Consider the following 16,698-nt stretch of genomic DNA (forward strand, 5'->3'; position numbering starts at 1 on the left):
ACTAATTACATCACCTGTTATTTAAGTCCTTCACTTTCCTCACTGTGGTGCCAGTTCGTTGTCTTTTGCAAGCCTTGTTCCAGCCTTTTGTTATTGCCCTGAATGCCTTGCCATTTTTTGACTTTGTTTTTTTGTTTGTTTGTTTGTTTAGTTTTTTTCTGGATCCTGTCTCTGTCTCAGGCTGCCATACATACTCTGAATTGCTGTGTTTGACCTCAGCCTGTTTTTACTATGCCTCAGCCTGAACAGTTTGTACCTCTGCCTTTTGCCTGATATTCTGTGTACTGTACCTCTGTTATGTTTTAAGATGAGGCTTTTTATTACTCCGTCTCTGTCCTGGAGTCCTGCATTTGTGTCCAGCCACATTATGCCTGCTAACCTGACAATAACAAGTAAACTAAAAGTATAACCCCTTATTTTTAGTTTTAAAGGGGTATACTGTTTGTAAACCTGGATAAACTTTTTTAAGGGAAATAAACACAGGCATTTTGTCAAATGTGAGAAGAGCAAAGCTCTGTTGGGAACTTATTCCACAAAGCATTGATGGACAAACAGGCTGAGTAATCGCAAAGCCAAACCAGAAATTTGTAGAGTGAAGACTGAGATCTTTGTACAGTTTGTTCTTTTATAGATTGTGAGTCATGAACATAACTCTGTTCTTGATAAAGTTCAGATGAGTGAAGAGTTTTTCTGAGATTGGGAAGACAGGTCATCATCCACAGAGAAATCCTCAGCCCGTGTGAAACAGCTTTAAGTCTGATCCATTCTGGAATTTTAAGATTACAGACTTAACCAAGACTACAACCTCAGACTTGATTTTGACTCATGTGGTGATGAAAGAACATTTGTTGTGTGTGTGGTTATCCATGATTGGCTGTTAACCTGTGTGCACGTCCTGTTCCGATTCAGGCCATCCGTTCTGTTATCCTCTGTATTATTTCTTGCCTGTCTTTCATTCCCCAAAGTACACATGATCACTTTCTCTGTCTCCTGCTGTTTGTGTTTCTCTATGACTGAATGAGTCTTTACCCTCAGGTCCACACCTGCATCAATTGTTCAATTTCCTGTTTCACACAGGGTAATTACAGAATAATAAACTGCTGAAGAACCAAAGCAGACATAATGATCAAAGTATTAAGGTTAAAAAAAGACATCTCATATACACTCAGTAAAAACTGGGGTCTTTCCAGGAATAAAAGAAAAACTGTGGTAGTTAGAATACTGAGGTGATATTTATCTGCTCTCTGGCATTGTAACTGCTCTGAGTGCTCAGGTCACAGAAACATATAATAATAATCACTAGCAGAGGCTGATGTGAAGGATTTAGGATGTATTTGTTCAGGCATGTTGTATTTGAGTAGTCTAAGGTCATTCTTGAATTTGTTTTAAATGGCATTTTAACCATTAATGTAGCAGTCAACAGCCACATTCTGTTTAAAGATTTCATGGTACAATGACTTCCTGTGCAGAAAATGAAGCAGCACTTCATTTCTTTTTGTTATAAAGTGAATTTTTCTGTTGTTTCTTTACAGAGCTGTAATGGCTAAGTGTGCATGTTTAGCACACATCTTCCTGGTCCCACCGTGGCTCCTTCCAACATTTATACAGTAAGTATTTACCGCATAGTTATGCAATAAAGATGATGACAGTGGATACGTGATAGAAATTCCACACAGCAACCAGTTGAGATGATAAAAATGTTTGTGAACAAGATTGTCATTGGACAAGAATCAATATCTACTGTATCTCCCACATGGGGAGTTGTTGGACTTGTTAAAGGGTGGCAATTGATGGTCCTTCTGCTTGAAGGAGGATCAGGAGGAAGAGCTGTGAAGGATGGGTAGGACTGGCCAAACAAAGAGTATTTGTTTTGGTCCTGGAGCTAATGTGATATACAACCCCTGGCAATAATTATGGAATCACCGGCCTCGGAGGATGTTCATTCAGTTGTTTAATTTTGTAGAAAAAAAAGCAGATCACAGACATGACACAAAACTAAAGTCATTTCAAATGGCAACTTTCTGGCTTTAAGAAACACTATAAGAAATCAGGAAAAATAATTGTGGCAGTCAGTAACGGTTACTTTTTTAGACCAAGCAGAGGGAAAAAAATATGGACTCACTCAATTATGAGGAATAAATTATGGAATCACCCTGTAAATTTTCATCCCCAGAACTAACACCTGCATCAAATCAGATCTGCTCGTTAGTCTGCATCTAAAAAGGAGTGCTCACACCTTGGAGAGCTGTTGCACCAAGTGGACTGACATGAATCATGGCTCCAACACAAGAGATGTCAACTGAAACAAAGGAGAGGATTATCAAACTCTTAAAAGAGGGTAAATCATCACGCAATGTTGCAAAAGATGTTGATTGTTCACAGTTAGCTGTGTCTAAACTCTGGACCAAGTACAAACAACATGGGAAGGTTGTTAAAGGCAAACATACTGGTAGACCAAGGAAGACATCAAAGCGTCAAGACAGAAAACTTAAAGCAATATGTCTCAAAAATCGAAAATGCACAACAAAACAAATGAGGAACGAAAGGGAGGAAACTGGAGTCAACATCTGTGACCGAACTGTAAGAAACCGCCTAAAGGAAATGGGATTTACATACAGAAAAGCTAAACGAAAGCCATCATTAACACCTAAACAGAAAAAAAAAACAAGGTTACAATGGGCTAAGGAAAAGCAATTGTGGACTGTGGATGACTGCATGAAAGTCATATTCAGTGATGAATCTCAAGACTGCATTGGGCAAGGTGATGATGCTGGAACTTTTGTTTGGTGCCGTTCCAATGAGATTTATAAAGATGACTGCCTGAAGAGAACATGTAAATTTCCACAGTCATTGATGATATGGGGCTGCATGTCAGGTAAAGGCACTGGGGAGATGGCTGTCATTACATCATCAATAAATGCACAAGTTTACGTTGATATTTTGGACACTTTTCTTATTCCATCAATTGAAAGGATGTTTGGGGATGATGAAATCATTTTTCAAGATGATAATGCATCTTGCCATAGAGCAAAAACTGTGAAAACATTCCTTGCAAAAAGACACATAGGGTCAATGTCATGGCCTGCAAATAGTCCGGATCTTAATCCAATTGAAAATCTTTGGTGGAAGTTGAAGAAAATGGTCCATGACAAGGCTCCAACCTGCAAAGCTGATCTGGCAACAGCAATCAGAGAAAGTTGGAGCCAGATTGATGAAGAGTACTGTTTGTCACTCATTAAGTCCATGCCTCAGAGACTGCAAGCTGTTATAAAAGCCAGAGGTGGTGCAACAAAATACTAGTGATGTGTTGGAGCGTTCTTTTGTTTTTCATGATTCCATAATTTTTTCCTCAGTATTGAGTGATTCCATATTTTTTTCCCTCTGCTTGGTCTAAAAAAGTAACCGTTACTGACTGCCACAATTTGTTTTCCCTGAGTTCTTATAGTGTTTCTTAAACCCAGAAACTTGCCATTTGAAATGACTTTAATTTTGTGTCATGTCTGTGATCTGCTTTTTTTTCTACAAAATTAAACAACTGAATGAACATCCTCCGAGGCCGATGATTCCATAATTTTTGCCAGGGGTTGCATAGTGGCAGGAAATAACAGGAAACATGTTGCTTTAGCACAGGTTTTAGACCTTTCTTGATGCAAATGTGCATGGATGGCAATGGCTCACTGTCATTTCTTCAACAAAATGACCCAAGTGCACACAGAACCATGTTAGAAAAAATGCTATCAAGGATGGATCAATGAATATTGCCAATAGATGTGTGGCCATAATCCATGAATGCACCATGAATGTCCCCTATATGCTCATAAAGTATGGGTACATATGGTGGTGGTGCACATCACAACATCAACCTGACTGCAGATGGGTCCTGGCTGACAACTACCAAGGCAGAAAACTCCTCTAGAAACTAACTATGTATCTACGTGGAGATCAGTTCACTTCAGTTAAATGTATTTATTAAAGGCCAATCACAGCACAAGTTGCCCCAAGGTATTTCACAAGGGATTTCTGGTAGCTGAGGTCCTCAGTAACAATGCAGTATACATATCTACCCACTATGGCTACTTTTGGATCCTTGATGACATGCAGCAACAATAGAATGCTTGAAATGCTTATTTTATTCTAATGCTAGTTTCTCATTTAAAGAATTGTTTTTATGTTCTTTCCTGTGTGATTCACATATCATGATGAGTTAAATTCATAGTCTATTACTAAAGAACTGTAATTCCTCTTTTTCACTGTTTAGCAAAGGTTGAAGTCATAAGTCTTCATTAACCTTAGCTCCACAGATCTTTTGTTACCACACAATTGAATTTGGGCATCAGTTCACATACATATAATATTATTCAATTCAAAACAATAGTGAAAAGATTTATTTCAGTTTTGTATCCACCATATCAGATTGTCATCAGCCAAACACCAAGTTGAGTGTCTCTTTAAACCATATACAGAAGGTTCCAGAAGATTTCATAAATATGACATAATTACTTTCTGAATAATTAAGAAAATAATTACACTCACTCATCACATCTTCAACTGCTTACTGGGATCGGGTCGTGGAGGCAACAGCTACAGCAGGGGACCCTAAACTACCCTTTCCTGTGAAGTTTGCTCCTTCATTTCATTTTATTTTATTTTATTTTATTTTACCTTGTGTTTACATTGTTGTACATATACTCCAAATAATTTACTGTTAAATTTCACTATCTTTTATTTTGGCTAAAAATTACTTGCACCACGGAAAGCACCTTTTGGAGCTGCACTCAAATCTCGTTGTAATGTAAATTACAATGACAATAAAGGCGATTCTGATTCTGATTCTCTACTCCAAGCTCCCCACAGATTATTGAGCTTCTCACTTTATCTCTTAGGGGTCATTCCATCTGAAATCACCCAGTTTTGAAAAAGAAAAAAAAAAATCCCAGGTAAAACCTGAGCTTTATTCTGTCAATTTTATCTGTTAATCACATTCCAAAGTTAGAGTAAATGCCAAATATTGGGTCTGTATCTTGAAAACTTCTGAAGTTGCAGCCTTTGGAATTTTTTGTGAATATTTCACGTCATGTTTTCTACCAACTTTGCAAGTTAATAATGAACTCCCTATATGTCTCACAGCTTTGAAACTACTAATGCCAGGCAATCTTTTGGTGTAGAGTTGGGAAATTGTGTTAGTTTTGGTGTATCTCATGTGATCTGCCTTCCACAAAGGCCTCAAGTGGTAGAAAACCTGAAATTACATGTTGTTCGTATCTTTGTTTCATTCAAAATCAAATAAATATACCAGCTATGTTGTGAAAGTGTAGTGACACGGACCCACAACAGGGGGCGCAAATGACCGGCCAATAGATGAGCCAAAAAGGTAACAATTTAATGTTGTGAAATGTGCACAATGAACATACAGACAATCTCAGAATATAATTACAGTCAAATCACAAAGGTGACGTGTGGGCAGGCTCGAGGATAGAAGATGTCTGTCCTGAGAAGAGCCGGAACCACACGATTTCCGCAGCCACAGAACCTGGTGAATACTGGAGCCGCCAAGTCCCGAATTCCCAGGTGATCACCGTCCCCGACTGTCGGATCTGGTACTGCTGGCGAAGAACAAAGACAGTCAAGTGTGGGTGTGTGTACACCCAGTAACAACAACGGTGGGAATGCCACTTCCACCTCTCACTCAAAAATTGCAGAGTACTGTAGATTCCTCAGGGGAAAAGAGTGCCTTCAGCACTCTCACAGCTTTCACCGACGGAGGTACTGGTACTCCTGCAAACACTCACAATATACAAATATTGCAATCACAAAAACGGCTGAGGATATTACCTCCAATGAAGTATGATATCTCGGCAACGAGGTGGAGATGACGTCTGGTCTTTATGGAGTGAGAGGACGTTGAGTAGATGGGTGACAGCTGTCAAGAGGTAATGAGTGACAGCTGTCACCCCAGGCTGTGTCCATGGCGGCAGCGCCCTCTCGTGCCTGAAGCCCGCACTTCAGGCAGGGCGCCCACTGGTGGTGGGCCAGCAGTACCTCCTCTTCTGGCGGCCCACACACAACAAGCTATGGCCTTTGGAATTTTTTGTATGAGTGTTTGTGATACAATGGAACATATCTACACATGCTGTTTTAACAAAAATTTATAGTTGTTGAAAAAATGTGAATTTTAAAAAAAAGTGTCAAAATATACAGATTTTCATCACCCCAGATACCATCATATTCATATTTTGTTACCATGTAGATGATATGCTGCAAATATGGTGTTGTTTATTGAGTGTGATTTTGTCTTCAAATCAGAATGTAGTCACAACAATAGCAGAATAATGATAACACATATGCAATTTGAAAAACAAAACAAAACAAAAAAAACCTTACAGATTATGTTACTCATACACAATTTCATTGTTTCATTTAATAAATGGCCAAAAATTATACAACCCCAATTCCAATGAAGTTGGGATGTTGCGTAAAATGTAAATAAAAACAGAATACAATGATTTGAAAATCCTTTTCAACCTATATTCAGTTGAATACACTACAAAGACAAGATATTTAATGTTCAAACTCATAGACTTTGTTGTTTTTGTGCAAACATTTGCTCATTTTGAAATGGATACTTGCAACACATTTCAAAAAAGTTGGGACTTGGCAACAAAAGACTTGGAAAGTTGATGAATGCTCAAAGAACACCTGTTTGGAAACAGGCGAGTGTCATGATTGGGAATAAAAGGGGCATCCCCAAAAGTCTCAGCCATTCACACGCAATGATGAGGGGAGGATCACCACTTTGTGAACAACTCCGTGAAAAAAATAGTTCAACAGTTTAAGAACAATGTTTCTCAATGTTCAATTGCAAGGAATTTAGGGATTCCATCATCTACAGTCCATAATATAATCAGAAGATTCAGAGAATCTGGAGAACTTTCTACATGTAAGTGGCAAGGCCGAAAACCAACACTGAATGCCCGTGACCTTCGATCCCTCAGGCGGCACTGCATTAAAATCCAACATCATTGTGTAAAGGATCTTACCGTGAGGGCTCAGGAACACTTCAGAAAACCATTGTTAGTTAACACAGTTCATAGCTACATTTACAAGTGCAAGTTAAAACTCTTCCATGCAAAGCAAAAGACATACATCAACAACATCCAGAAATGCTGCCACCTTCTCTGGGCCCAAGCTCATTTGAATTGGACAGATGCAAAGTGGAAAAGTGTGCTGTGGTCTGATGAGTCCACATTTCAAATTGTTTTCTGTGAAATTTCTGTGTATTAAAAGTAGGCTTTACAGGTTTTTTATGTCAACAATATTTTATTTAGTCTTAAAGTAAATAAATATGACATTGGTCACTGGATCCTAGATCTGTGAACATAAATAAAAATAAATAAATTCTGTACATGGTCACTGGATCCTAGCTCTCTGGGACAGGTAGAACCAGGCATTGACAACACTTTATTTTGGACACGGTTTGATGAAATCATGGACATCGTGTCCTCTGGACAAAAGAGGAAAAAGACCACCCAGATTGTTACCAGCACAAAGTTCAAAAGCCAGCGTCTGTGATGGTATGGTGGTGTGTTAGTGCCCATGGAATGGGCAACTTACACATCTGTGATGGCACCCTCAATGCTGAAAGGTACATCCAGGTTTTGGAGCAACACATGTCTTTTTCAGGTATGTCCCTGCTTATTTCAGCAAGACAACGCCAAGCCACATTCTGCATGTGTTACAACAGCGTGGCTTCATAGTAAAACAGTGCGGGTACTAGACTGGCCTGCCTGCAGTCCAGACCTGTCACCCATTGAAAATGTGGTGCATTATGAAGCACAAAATGCGACAACAGAGACCCGGACTGTTGAACAAATGAAGTCGTACATCAAACATAGAATGGGAAAGAATTCAACCTACCAAGCTTCAACAATTAGTGTAAAGGTGATGTAACACAGTGGTAAACATACCACTGTCCCATCTTTTTTGAAATGTGCTGCAGGTATCCATTTCAAAATGAGCAAATATTTGCACAAAAACAATAAAGTTGATCAGTTTGAACATTAAATATCTTGTCTTTGTGGTGTATTCAATTGAATATAGGTTGAAGAGGATTTGTAAATCATTGTATTTTGTTTTTATTTACATTTTACACAACGTCCCAACTTCATTGGACTTGGGGTTGTATAATCTCAACTGATTTTTACTGTGCACATTTTAAAATCACACTTGTCATGAAGAACTTTAAAATATATATGCTCACATTTATAATTATATAGATACCTAATTTTAATATCTTTCTTGTTAAAAGAGTTGGCAAAACATCTCTTATTTACCTTGTAAATTGATTTTGAGTGAATTTATTGTTTTACACTGGATTACAGAAATAAAGGAGTTTGGTATTCCTTGCATTGCTGTTTGCTGACAACAGTATGTCTCTCTTCTTGTTTCTTCACAGTAAATGGCATTGTGGGGAAATGTGTGCATACAAGAAGTATGACGTATTGCCCAATGCTCATTGACCTAATCCCAGCATGACCTCAATAGATATTTTTTGCCATAGTTGTTGAAAAAATGCTAATTTTAAAAAGTGTCAAAATATACCACTTTTCATCACCCCAGATGCCAGTGTGAACAGTTGACTATCATATATTTTTTATCCTAATTCTCTTAAAATAGACATCTTTCCATTTTTGTCTATTTTTAAAAATAATGGGAATATGGTTATTATGGTTTTTCCAATTTCTACTGATGCAACGAAGGTGTTGCTCAATATTCATGAAGTGACCTAATCCCAACATGTCCAGATCCACCCAAAATAGCCAGTGTGTCATTCTAATGTGTCTATAATCACAAGAAGAAGCTCAATAACAACACCATATATGCTCTGTGTCAGCCTGATCCCGTCAGATCTCAGAAGCTAAGCAATGCGGAACCTGTTTAGCACTTGGATGGGAGACCTTTTTGGAACATCAGGAGCTGTGTGTGTTTCTCCAGGTTACACTGGAGTTGCGTCAGGAAGGGCATCTCATGTAAAACTTGTGCAAAATACAGCCCAGTCTGACTTTTTTTTTTTTCATGCTCCCCTGACAAAATGAGTCAAATTTTCGTGACGGGGTTTGTTTTAACTCACTATTACTAACCCTACTCCTACCCCCGACCCTAACCTTAACCAAAACCTAATCTTACGCCCCACCCTAACCATAACCACCCTGACACCCCCACATCAATTTTAATTTGTGCAGCATCACGGAATGAATTAGAATGAATTTGTGCTGCCGTGACGAAAATGAGGTGCTTTTCGTCACAATATCACAAACCAATAGATTAATGTATATTTTGTGCTGCTGAATCACGACTTGTCATGAGACCAGGTTGGCAAAATACCATTGCGGATCTGGCTGTGTCTGCTGTGGCGACCCCGAACAAAACAGGAGCAGCCGAATGGACAACAAGAACATTTTCAGCCTATCATCTTATATGTATGAATCAGTGTTGCCACAATTACTTTGAGAAAAAAAATCCAATTACTGATTACTCCTTGAAAAAGTAAATTACTTACTTTATTGATTACTCAATTTCAAAAGTAACTACGTTAGTTTACTATCTACTTCATTAGTTACTTTCAGCAGCTGCCAACAACACCCCCAGAAGAGAGTTTAGATGCATTTGGGTGGAAAAACAGTGTTAGTTGTTCATGCATCACAGATCAGATTATTTTAGTGAAAAATGCAAAAATAATAGTAACGCACAGTGACTTGGAGAAGTAACTTTAATCTGATTACTGATTTGGAAAGATTAACGTGTTAGATTACTTGTTATTAAAAAAAGTGGTCATATTAGAGTAATGTGTTACCAGCGTCACTGGTAAGAATATATGGTAAAAATATGAATATGATAATCAACTGTCCACACTGGCATCTGGGGTGATGAAAATTGGCATATTTTGACACTTTCAAAATTATATATTTTTTAAACAACTATAAATTTTATTAAAACAGCCTGGTGTATCATTTAAATGTATAAATTGTTCCAGTATATCACAAATCCATCCATCCATTTTCTTCCGCTTTATCTGGAGTCGGGTCGCGGGGGCAGCAGCTCAAGCAAAGCCGCCCAGACCTCCCGATCCACACACACCTCCCTCAGCTCCTCTGGGGGAACCCCAAGGCGTTCCCAAGCCAGCCGAGAGATGTAGTCCCTCCACCGTGTCCTGGGTCTTCCCCGGGGCCTCCTCCCAATGGGACGTGCCTGGAACACCTCTCCAGCGAGGCGTCCAGGGGGCATCCAGAAAAGATACCCGAGCCACCTCAACTGACTCCTTTAGACGTGGAGGAGCAGCGGCTCGACTCCGAGCTCCTCCTGAGTGACCGAGCTCCTCGCCCTATCTCTAAGGGAGCGCCCAGCCACCGTGCGGAGGAAACTCATCTTGGCCGCTTGTACTCGCAATCTTGTTCTTTCGGTCATGAGACAAATCTAATGACCATAGGTGAGGATCGGAACGTAGATCGATCGGTAAATCGAGAGCTTTGCCCCCCTACTCAGCTCTCTCTTCACCACAATGGTCCGATACAGCGACCGCATCACTGCAGATGCTGCACCGATCCGTCTATCGATCTCACGCTCCATCCATCCCTCACTCGTGAATAAGACCCCGAAATACTTAAACTCCTCCACTTGAGGCAAGGACACTCCACCGACCCGAAGAGGGGAAAGCACCTTTTTCCAGTCGAGAACCATGGCCTCGGATTTGGAGGTGCTTATCGTCATCCCGGACGCTTCACACTCTGCTGCAAACCTCCCCAGTGCACACTGAAGGTCCTGATTTGACGAAGTCAACAGAACCACATCGCCCGCAAACAGCAGAGACGAGATTCTGTGGTACCCAATCCAGACCCCCTCTACACCCTGGCTGCGCCTAGAAATTCTGTCCATAAAAATAATGAACAGAACCGGTGACAAAGGCCAGCCCTGGCGGAGGCCAACGTGCACTGGAAACAGGTTTGACTTACTACCAGCAATGTGAACCAAGCTCCTGCTGCGGTCGTACAGGGACCGGATAGCCCTTAGCAAAGGGCCCCGGACCCCGTACTCCCGGAGCACTCCCCACAGGGTGCCCCGAGGGACACGGTCGAACGCATTCTCCAGATCCACAAAACACATGTGGACTGGTTGGGCGAACTCCCATGAACCCTCGAGCACCCAATGGAGCGTGTAGAACTGGTCCAGCGTGCCGCGACCAGGACGAAAACCACACTGCTCCTCCTGAATCTGAGGTTTGTCTATCGGTCGAATTCTCCTCTCCAGTAATCTGGAATAGACCTTACCAGGGAGGCTGAGGACTGTGATCCCCCTATAGTTGGAATACACCCTCCGGTCCCCATTCTTAAACAGAGGGACCACCACTCGGGTCTGCCAATCCTGAGGCTCTGTCCCTGATCGCCACGCGATGTTGCAGAGGCGTGTCAGCCAAGACAGTCCCACAACATCCAGAGACTTAAGGTACTCAGGACGGATTTCATCCACCCCAGGAGCCTTGCCACCAAGGAGCTTTCTAACCACCTCGGTGACTTCAGCCTGGGTAATGGATGAGTCCGCCTCTGAGTCCCCAGTCTCTGCTTCCTCTTCGGAAGACGTGACGATGGGAAAGAGGAGATCCTCGAAGTACTCCTTCCACCGCCCGACAACATCCCCAGTCAGGGTCAACAGCTCCCCCCCCCCCCCCCGCACCGTAAACAGTGCTGGTGGAGAGCTGCTTCTGCCTCCTGAGGCGTCGGATGGTTTGCCAGAATCTCTTTGAGGCCGACCGATATTCCTCCTCCATGGCCTCCCCGAACTCCTCCCAGACCCGAGTTTTTGCCTCTGCGACCGCACAGGCTGCGGCACGCTTGGCCTGCCGGTACCTGTCAGCTGCCTCTGGGGTCCCACCTACCAACAAATATAGGTAGGACTCCTTCTTCAGCTTGACGACATCCCTTACTGCCGGTGTCCACCACCGTGTTCAGGGATTGCCGCCGCGACAGGCACCAGAGACCTTGCGACCATAGCTACGAGTGGCCGCATCGACAATAGAGGTGGAGAACATGGTCCACTCGGACTCCATGTCTCCAACCTCCCCCGGGATCTGGGAGAAGCTCTCCCAGAGGTGGGAGTTGAAGACCTCGCTGACACAGGGTTCCGCCAGTCATTCCCAGCAGACCCTCACGATACGTTTGGGCCTGCCAGGTCTGACCGGCTTCCTCCCCTCCCAGCGGATCCAGCTCACCACCAGATGGTGATCAGTTGACAGCTCTGGCCCTTTCTTCACCCGAGTGTCCGAGACACGTGGCCGAAGGTCAGATGATATGACTACAAAGTCAATCATCGACCTCCGGCTCAGGGTGTCCTGGTGCCATGTGCACTTATGGACACCCTTGTGCTCGAACATGGTGTTCATGATGGACAAACTGTGACTAGCACAGAAGTCCAACAACTGAACACCACTCGGGTTCAGATCAGGGAGGTCGTGCTTCCCGATCACCCCCTCCAGGTCTCACTGTCGCCACCCACGTGAGCATTGAAATCCCCCAGGAGAACAATGGAGTCCCCAGTCGGAGCACTATCTAGTGCCCCTCCCAGGTACTCCAGGAAAGTCAGGTACTCTGCACTGCCGCTCGGCCCGTAGGCCGAGACAACGGTGAGAGACCTGTCCCCAACCCGAAGGCGTAGGGACGCGACCCTCTTGTTCACCGGAGTGAGCTCCAACACATGGTGACTGAGCTGGGCAGCAATAAGCAATGCAACCCCAGCTCTCCGTCTCTCCCCATGGGCGACGTCAGAAAAATGAAGCGTCCAGCCCCTCTCCAGGTGTTGGGTACCAGAGCCCAAGCTGTGCGTGGAGCTGAGCCCGACTATCTCTACTCGGTATCTCTCAACCTCCCGCACAAGCTCAGGCTCCTTCCCCCCCAGCGAGCTGACATTCCACGTCCCAACAGCCAGGGGCTGTGAGCATGGACCGGGCCACCGGGCCACCCGGCCACCCGCCCTCAACCGCCACCCAATCCTCTCTGCACCCGACCCCCATGGCCCCCTCTGCAGGTGGTGAACCCACAGGGGGGCGGGCCCATGTTGCTCTTTTGAGCTGAACTCGGCCAGGTCCCATGGGCTAAGGCCCGTCCACCAGGCACTCGCGTGCGAGCCCCAACCACAGGCCTGGCTCCAGGGTGGGGCCCCGGGCTCCGCCATACCGGGCGACGTTTCGGTCCTTGATTTTTTACTGGTCATGGAGGTTCTGAACTGCCCTTAGTCTGACCCGTCACCTAGGATCTGTTTGCCTTGGGAGACCCTACAAGGAGCACAAAGCCCCCAGGATTATAGCTTAGGCTATAATCCTGTGTTATGGATGTGTCTCTGTACATTGTCTTTTTAACATGCGCTGTCCCTTGATAAATAAATACAAATACAAATACAAAGAACATAGCTCCTAGGATCATCTGGGTACGCAAACTCCCCCACCACAATAAGGTGGCAGCTAGAGGGGGAGTATATCACAAATCATCAAACAAAAAGTTCTATAGCCATAGCTAGTATATTTCTTTGATTTTGAAGTAATCAAAGATACATGTAAAATTTTGGCTTTTGCACCATTTGTGAGGCCATTATGGAAGGTAGATCACACAAGATACACCAAAACTGCCAACATTTCCAAACTACCAAATGGTAGCATGGCATACATATTATGACCCAACCCTCATGACCATAGGTGAGAGTAGGAATGAAGATTGACCTGTAGATCTAGATCACCTTTTGGCTCAGCTCCCTTTTCGTCACAACAGTACGGTCGAGTGAATCGAATATCATCCATGCTGTGCTGATTCTCCATTCAGTGTCACACTCCATTGTCCCCTCACTCGTGAAATAGACCCAGAGGTCTAATCCCAGAGGTACTAATCTCCTTCCTGTGGGGTAAAACCACATTCCCTATCTGGAGTAGGCAATTCATCAGTGTCCTGCTGAGACCAATGGCCTCAGATTTAGAGTCGCTGATCCTCATCCCAGCCGCTTCACAGTCGTCTGAGAACTGAGGCCGATGAAGCCAACAGTGCAAAAAGAGAGATGAGACCCTCAGCCCACCAAACTGAAAACCTTCCTCTGCTGACTACGCCTCAATACCCTGTCCATGAATATCACAAATAGGAGTGGTAACAAGGCAGAGCCCTGGCAGAGGCCAACCCCTACAGGAAACGAGACCGACTTACTTCTGAGAACCAAAAACACAGCTCTCACTTTGTGAGTACAGAGATTGGATGGACCTGATTAGGAGGACCCTCAGTCCATACACCTGCAGCACCTCCCACAGTATCTCCTGGGATACTTGATCATATGCCTTCTTACTCCCAGGGCCCCTCCAAGATCCTTGTGAGAGTGAAGAGCAGGTCGGTTGTCAGAAATAATTAATTAATAAATAATCAATCAATCAATCAACTTTTTTCTTGTATAGCGCCAAATCACAACAAACAGTTGCCCCAAGGCGCTCCAAATAATGAATATGAATAAATTTTTTTGGCAATTGTGACCAGATTCTGGCCTACCTGTGGAACCAGTGCCTTATTACATGTGACAACATGGACAAAAATGAGGATTCAGTTTAAGATTTAGCCTTGGCAAGGTCGGCGGCGGCAGTGGTCACTCATGTCTGAGCACTGGTTCTATGGCAGCATGCCTTAGGATCAGTTGTTGCAATGACATTTGAGGCTCATTCGTACTGCACTCTCAAAAATGAACCGTTGTCTCAATGAGTAAAAGTGATGTAACAATTTGCATAGATGTTTTAAGTTATTTCAACTTAACTAAAGTTATTGCAACTTAACTAGAGAAGTCTTGTGGCATTAACGCCATTGAAAGTTGAAATAACTAAGTGGAAATAAGTTTAAAAAAAACTATGCAAATTGTTACATCAGTTTTTCTCATTGACACAGCAGTTCCTTTTTTAGAGTGTGCCACAGATTGCCTTCATGTGTTTGTTTAAGGTCTACCACAGGTTGCGAGCCTGAGAGCCATGTACTTTGGGTACCTGCCTTCTCCAGTGGCACCATTGGGGATGGAGATATGCTGGGGTGCTTTCAGCGATCTGCTAGATGACTCAATTGTTGATGAGGTCCACCTTAAGGGCCCCTTCACACATAATGCGATTGAAGCTGACTAGCGCACAAAGGACGTATTGCATGCCAGTCATGAAAAATTGGAGCTGCCTCCAACGCCTCATACACCCATCGCTACAACTGTTCGCACACACCAACGGCTAAAAGACAGAGAGTGCCCTGTAAGAGCCCATTCAATCCCTCTCGCGGCAGGTGTAGGCCAAATTCCAGGTGTCACACACGAACATCCAACACCACTCGCTGGACACTTACAAAATGTGGTGCCATTGGTGGTACAATGGCTTCCTGTGGTGCAGGCGACCACTCTCGAGCTGGCAATGAAATTTGTCTAAGTGCCCCCATGAGTGTGGCATTGCACATGTGGTGTGCACGTGTCGCACCCCCCGTCCCCACACGTGGCATGTGTGTTTCACATCCCCCCCCACTCCCCACCAACACATGTGGCGTGCAGGGGGAGAGCACACTTGCATGACATGCTGCTATGTATTTACAGACATGATCACATGGGGCCGGACAGCCATGCCTACGCGCACACAGCTGGGCTGCAGTGGCCACACACCGCACCTCGGCAGGCTGCTCCATGTGAAACAGACCATCAGATCACGCAGCAGGTGATCTGAATGTCACGCATGTCTGGCAGAACATGCACGCCACAGGACTATGACAATATGGCAAGCCAACAGTGCCACAAATACATCACTTTAAGTCACATATCACCAAAAATACATCGTAACAAATGCCATTTTTTCAGTTATTATGGTGCTTTTCTTCTCTTTTTTTAACAAATACATTTATCTCCTTAATGATTTGAGGCATTTTACGCTCCTGTTATAGGACAGTGATTGAAGTGCAGTGGTAAAGTTTCCATCTGTTAATCTTAGCTTTTGTAAATTGCAGGTTTGAATCCCGAGAGTGGCTTTCTTTTTTCTTTTTTTTTAACCAGGGTTATTTAACCACAGGGTTCTGTATTGTGTCCCCTTTTATTTATTATTTATATCAACATAGTGATTTTCATTAATTATAGAGCTGGGTTTTTTTTCCACGTCAGCGACACAATGTGGTGCAACATATTCCAGCTGCTCGCACTGTGTACGTGCATGAAACCGTCGCAGATGTGTCGTGCACACCTGTGCGACTGTGCGTCCCTCACGACAGCAGGTGGATGGTTCGTGGTTCCACACTTTGTGTTTTGTTCATGGATTTTCTTCCGGTTTCTGTGTATTTTGTGTTATGTGTGAAGGTGTCCTAAAACACGCCAGCTTGACTGGAGTTGCTCTCAGCTACCTGTTGTGAAAAAACTACCATTGGAGACTTGAAGCTTCCAAAACCCTACTAATCCAAGGGCCCGCTTAGTTTTGTGGCACCAACTGCACTCGGCAGTCACAGCGTGAGTAGTAACTTTCAATGGTGCACTTTTTATAGGTTTATAGGTTGGAGTGCCCTGAAACCATGCATGACCTCCAGACTCCACCTGGATGCAGTTTAATGTTATGCCCAGGACAAAACTTGCCAAGGTACCTGGAGAAATAACTGTACATTTCTACAAGTATTTCCTCCTCAGGTG

General features: G+C 43.5%; 1 long non-coding RNA gene across 1 annotated transcript; it reads right to left on the reverse strand.

Annotated features, from left to right (window-relative positions):
* Nucleotides 1–363: 363 nt before the first annotated feature.
* On the reverse strand, nucleotides 364–9,455 carry LOC117521024. The gene is made up of 3 exons (XR_004563857.1): nucleotides 9,382–9,455; nucleotides 5,602–5,603; nucleotides 364–374 (listed from the first exon to the last, which is right to left on the reverse strand). It is a non-coding gene; the product is annotated as an uncharacterized LOC117521024 (long non-coding RNA).
* Between the last annotated feature and the right edge of the window lie 7,243 nt (nucleotides 9,456–16,698).

The sequence above is a fragment of the Thalassophryne amazonica genome, chromosome 11, assembly GCF_902500255.1.
Source record: "Thalassophryne amazonica chromosome 11, fThaAma1.1, whole genome shotgun sequence".
Lineage (NCBI taxonomy): Eukaryota > Metazoa > Chordata > Actinopteri > Batrachoidiformes > Batrachoididae > Thalassophryne > Thalassophryne amazonica.